This window comes from Bos javanicus, chromosome 7, assembly GCF_032452875.1.
Source record: "Bos javanicus breed banteng chromosome 7, ARS-OSU_banteng_1.0, whole genome shotgun sequence".
In the NCBI taxonomy this organism is placed as follows: domain Eukaryota; kingdom Metazoa; phylum Chordata; class Mammalia; order Artiodactyla; family Bovidae; genus Bos; species Bos javanicus.
The window spans coordinates 8571006-8576827 of NC_083874.1; the positions used below are offsets into that span (position 1 = coordinate 8571006).

Sequence of the window (5822 nt, forward strand, 5' to 3'; positions counted from 1 at the left end):
CAATTGCTTTACAATGTTATGTCAATTTTTGCTGTACAACAAAGTGAATCAGCTATATGTATGTATATATTCCTACCCTCTTGAGTTTCCTTCCCACTCCACCCCCTATCTCAGGTCATCACAGAGCACCCTGAGCTGAGCTCCCTGTGTTATACAACAGCTTCCTGCCAGCTGTCTATTTTAGTCATGGTGGTATATATATGTCAATGCCACTCTCTCAGTTTGTTCCCCCTCTTTTTTCTCCTTTGTGTCCACAGGTCTATTCTCTACATTTCAATCTCTGTTCTTCCCCTGCAAATGGTTCATCAGCACCAGTTTTCTAGATTCTGTATGTATGCATTAATATATGATATTTGTTTTTCTGGCTTACTTCACTCTGTATGGTAGGCTCTAGGTTCATCCATATCACTACAACTGATTCAATTTCATTCCTTTTTATGGTTGAGTAATATTTGATTGTATATATGTACTACATCTTCTTTATCCACTCAGCTGTTGATGGACATCTAGGTTGCTTCCATATCATATCATGGCTATTGTAAATAGTGCCTCAATGAACATTGGGGTCCATGTGCTTTGAATTATCTTTTTGAATTATGGTTTTCTCAGTATATATGCCCAGTAGTGTATCCTCTCCAACTTTCTCTCAAGCTTTCTTTCTATATAAAATATAGAACCACAAATGCATTTCTGTGTGTACATACATAGGTATGCTTATGCTCATTTGAAAGGTAAGTTTATATAAATAAATAAACACAAGCTTACATTTGAACATTTTCTTAGGATTCCACAAAATACATCCACTTACATCATTAATTTCTTGAAATCCTCCTCTGAAGTTATGTTTATTATCCCACATTACCTACATAGATAATGGTTTAAGCTCAGGGAGATTAACATATTTAAACACTTTTAAAAGCCTTTCAAGTTATTGTGCACTGTCATGAATTATGTGCAATGGAAATATACAGTATGTATTGTAAATTTGGTACAGATCATTTTATTTATCATTTCAAAATATGCAGTTTATGGAATGCAATTATTTTCCAGTACGTCACTTTGAAGTCTAAAGGTGCGTGGATCGGGATAGGATCTAGAGCACAGATAGCTGATTCATACTGAGCAGTGATGGGAGATATCTCATTACCCAGGTGAAAAGAAAAGTGTCATATATGGGTATAGAAATAGAAGTGAATTAAAGCAATTCACTCTTGGTACTCTCTTGGTAAAATTCAAGATACAACCAGAGAAACAAACTGATCACATTGGGTCAAGTGAAAAAGTACCATCTCATACATCGTATCATGAATAAACCTAAGAAAAGCAATGTAGAGACTCACAGCTGAGTTCACACTCATTAGGAGATCAGCAGAGCTCAGAACAACTCTACCTTATAATCTCATCTGGTAACAAAGGCAGTATATTACAGCATTAGCTTTAGGATGGCTTGTTATGCAGCAATATCTAACTGATAAAATAATCAAAGTGAACAGAATGAGGATAGTTATAATTGCTCATGATTATTGTCATTTTGTTTGTTTGTTTGTTTTTTGTTTTTTTGTAAGGGATTTTTTTTTTGTACTTTACAATATTGTATTGGTTTTGCCATATATCAACATGAATCCGCCACAGGTATATACATATTCCCAATCCTGAACTGCCCTCATTTGTTCTTATATTTCAGGATAGCTTTCATGGTTACTCTGTCATTTCAGTTCATTTCAGATAACTGTAATTGAAATCTCTCACTGGGCTTCATTTCTCAGTAATCAAAAGAGGTTGAAAGGACATGCATGTCTATGTAGGAAAAAAGACGGTAATCCTGATTCACATGACTGGACAGCAATTGAAGATGTCTGTTGAGTCTCTCTTTGATCATAAAATGTGAATAGAATCGTGAGTATAACAGAATTATGGAGGATGATAGTGATCATTCACCATCCTTCTTGGGTTATGACAAAATGCAGTGGAGATACAGTTCCGTTAAATCAATGACATGAACCATATTACAGATCACACTGAAAGTTTTCAAGCAGAAACAGGAAGATAATTGAATAAAAAAAGAAAAAAATGTGAATCAATTTTTCACTAATATGTATAAACCTCCCCTTAACACATGGACACCAATCCTCCATTCTCCAATGAGTAGATATACAGCATGGAAAATGAGTATTTTTCAAAGTAATACAATGTATGAATCACAGTTTTGTTTCATTGTGTTGAAGGTCCCTTGGACTGCAATGAGATCAAACCAGTTAATCCTAAAACAAGTCAGTCCTGAATATTCACTGGAAGGACTGATGCTGAAGCTGCAAGTCCAATACTTTGGCCATCTGATGCGAAGAGCTGACTCACTGAAAAAGACCCTGATGCTGGGAAAGACTTAAGGTAGGAGGAGAAGAGGATGACAGAGAATAAGATGGTTGGATGGACATGAGTTTGAGCAAGCTCCAGGAGTTGGTGATGGACAGGGAAGTCTGGCATGCTGCAGTCCATGGGGTTGCAAAGAGTTGGACACAACTGAGCAACTGAACTGAAATATTGATGTTCAACTGTGATTCTAAAGCCGTATTAGGTCTATCTGTTTATTAAAGTGTTTCTTTCAGTGGGGACTCCTCTTGCAGACATGTATCTGATAATCATGTTGACCCTGGCTATTGTGGGAAATATGGATGCCAAGAACAGGATCCAAATGAGGAGAATAAAAATCAATGACTTGTCACAAATCACAATAGTATGTTACAGTCTCAATGGCGAGAAAAGGCAGATAAGATAGTGATGTACATGAGAATATTGGATATAAAGGTGAAAATAGTGTCTCAGGTTTTCCTCTGTTATAAAATTATATAAATTGTCTTCATGATCAAACACATATGTTTTTTTGATAGGGAGACTACAACTCATGACACTTCTTTTAGAGAAACAGAAGAAAAATATCTGGTAAGACAAATGTTGCTTATGGGGCTTCCCAGGTTGCACTAGGGGTAAAGAATGTGCCTGCCAATGCAGATGAAAGAGACACAAGTTTGATCCCTGGAGGAGGAAATGGTAACCCACACCAGTATCCTTGCCAGAAAAATTCCATGGATAGGGGAGCCTGGTGGACTACAGTCCATAGGGTTGCATAGTGTCAGACGTGATTGAGCAAATGAGCAGGTATGTCATTTGTGAAAAGTTATTCTAAAAAAAAAAAAAAAGAGTCTATGTTGTCTCATTTAGTCAGTGGGAATTTCCCAACATTCCTGATACATTGATGAAGTAAATTTGTGAAAGTGGGAATAAAACAAAGAGAAAGCGGATGGATGTCAGAGAGAAAAGGAAGCTTAATAAAGTGATTTACACAAATTGAATAGAAAAGTTAGTCAAATAAATGCAAATTCCAGAAATGTATTTATTTAAAAAGAGCAAGTTCTGATTTCATCATCTGATCAAATAGTCACGTTTTCTGACTCTGAGGCTTTGACCTCTGCAATCTCAAGTGCTTTTTCAGTTTTATGACAACTAGCTCTTATACAGTTCCTCTCACAAAGAATACTTTCAGAGCCCTCTTCATGTCTTTATTCCTCAGGCTGTAGATGAAGGGGTTCAGCATGGGTGTGATGACTGTGTACATCACCGAGGCTGTTGCACTTGAGTGTGCATTGTGGGTAGCTGCAGAGCTAAGGTACACTCCAAGCATCGTACAATAAAATAAGGAGACAACGGTGAGGTGAGATGCACAGGTGGAAAATGCTTTATATTTCCCCCTGAGCTGATGAGATTCTGCGTATAGAGGAGACTATCTTAGAATAAGAGTAAAGGATACCAACAAAGGGACCACCACCCAGCAGGACAGCTGCAAAATACATCACTATGTTATTAAGAAAGGTGTCAGAACAGGCAAGTTGGACCATATGATTGAGTTCACAGAAAAAGTGGGGAATTTCAATGTTTGTGCAGAAGGACAGTTGCAGCATCATTAAGCTTTGTAATGAGGAATTAAGAATATTTATGATCCAGGACATCAACACCAGCCGTCCACAAAGTCTTGGGTTCATGATGACTGTGTAGTGCAGGGGATGGCAGATGGCCACAAAGCGGTCATATGCCATCACAGTCAGGAGAAAAATGTCCAACACCGCAAAGAGGATGAGAAAATAAATCTGTGTGATGTAGCCTTCATAGGTGATCACTTTGCTCTGGGTCTGGATGTTCCACAGCATCTTTGGGATGGTGGTGGAAGTGAAACAGATGTCTACAAAGGACAGGTTGGAGAGGAAGAAGTACAAGGGGTTGTGCAGGTGGGAGTCTGAAGTGATGGCCAAGATGATGAGCAGGTTTCCAAAAGCAGTGATGAGGTACATAGAGAGGAAAGGCCCAAATATGATGGGCTGTAGTTCTGGATCCTCTGAAAATCCCAGAAGAAGAAATACTGAAATTCGTGTATCATTACCTCGTTCCATGTGATGGAAGTGGCTTCACAGAAAGAGGAAAGTAACATGACTAATTTTCACAACTACCTGGTTTACTCCCACGTTTTAAATGCTGGTATTTACATATTTCCATCATGTAATTCAATGAAATATATTTTGTGTATGAATATGGTCTCCTTTAGATTGCCTCATGCCACCATTGATATGGAATTTTTGACCTTGTCAACTCTTTCCCTGAGGGATTATGCATCCTATAATTTTCAAAGTATACCTGTGGTAGATTCATTTTGATATTTGGCAAAACTAATAAAATTATGTAAAGTTAAAAAAAAAAACTTACCCCCCCAAAAAAAGAAATTTTTTCATGCATTTCTGCAGTAAAATTGAGAGCTGACCATGTTACCAATGTCTAGGCAACAAGTATAGTTTGCTGAAGAACAAAATAGGACCCTACTATTAAATGATGGGAGTACTTTCCATGTGGTGCAGTGGTAAAGAATCTGCCTGCCTATGCAGGAGATGCAAGAGACTAGGGTTTGATCCTTGAGTCAGGAAGATCCCCTGGAGAAAGAAATGGCAGCCCACTCCAATATTCCTGCCTGGATAATCCCATGGAAACAGGAGCTCAGTGGGCTATAGTCCATGGGGTCACAGAAAGATAGACATGACTGAGCATATACACAATTTCAATGATGGAAATAGAAAATCTAAGAAAATAATAGAGATCATTACTTTTCAGATGGTGACAGGTGCTATATAGAAAGGGTAAGCTCATGTAAAGGAGAGGGTGAATTAGGCTTTTTATTTTGCATGGGTGTTTAGGTAAGACCTGCAAACAAGATGACATTTGAACAGTGACCTCAAGCAAGAGAGGGAGGGAGATGCAGTTTATGTAATGAAGTATGTCCCTGGCAGAGGAAATGTCCAGTGAAAGGCCATGAGGAATGTGCTTGTTTCCAGGGCTCGAGTCAAAGAAAGTAAAGCCAGTGCTGCAAGTGAATGAAGACGACAAAGAGTGATGAGAGATGATGTCACATCTGTTGAGGAGGGACGCAGTTTCTCGGCTACTGCTATAATCCCAGGGCAAGGGACTTCCTGTTCTGTACTATATCTTGCCCTTTATTAATCTTGTTGCAAAGGGATCCTGTGAATTGAAACAGCCCACCTCTTTAGTACCTCCCTTGATTGAATTCTGGCCCCACTACCGTAAGAGTCATCTTGGAATACATGAGAACTGGTACCCTTGTTCTGAAGATTTCTGACACCCCATCAGTAGCAAACAGACACAGAACACACTGTGTCTTTCTTCACTGTGTTATTTTCATTTCTTTCTCAGCTGCAGCATTACTGAGTACACTAGGAATGTGTGCAACCCAGGCTGGGCAGATCAATGAACCTTACACTATATAA

The 5822-nt window shown here is 38.5% G+C and overlaps 1 pseudogene; it reads right to left on the reverse strand.

Moving 5' to 3' along the window:
- Positions 1-3508: 3508 nt before the first annotated feature.
- LOC133251804 (olfactory receptor 7A17-like) lies at positions 3509-4442 on the reverse strand (annotated as a pseudogene).
- Between the last annotated feature and the right edge of the window lie 1380 nt (positions 4443-5822).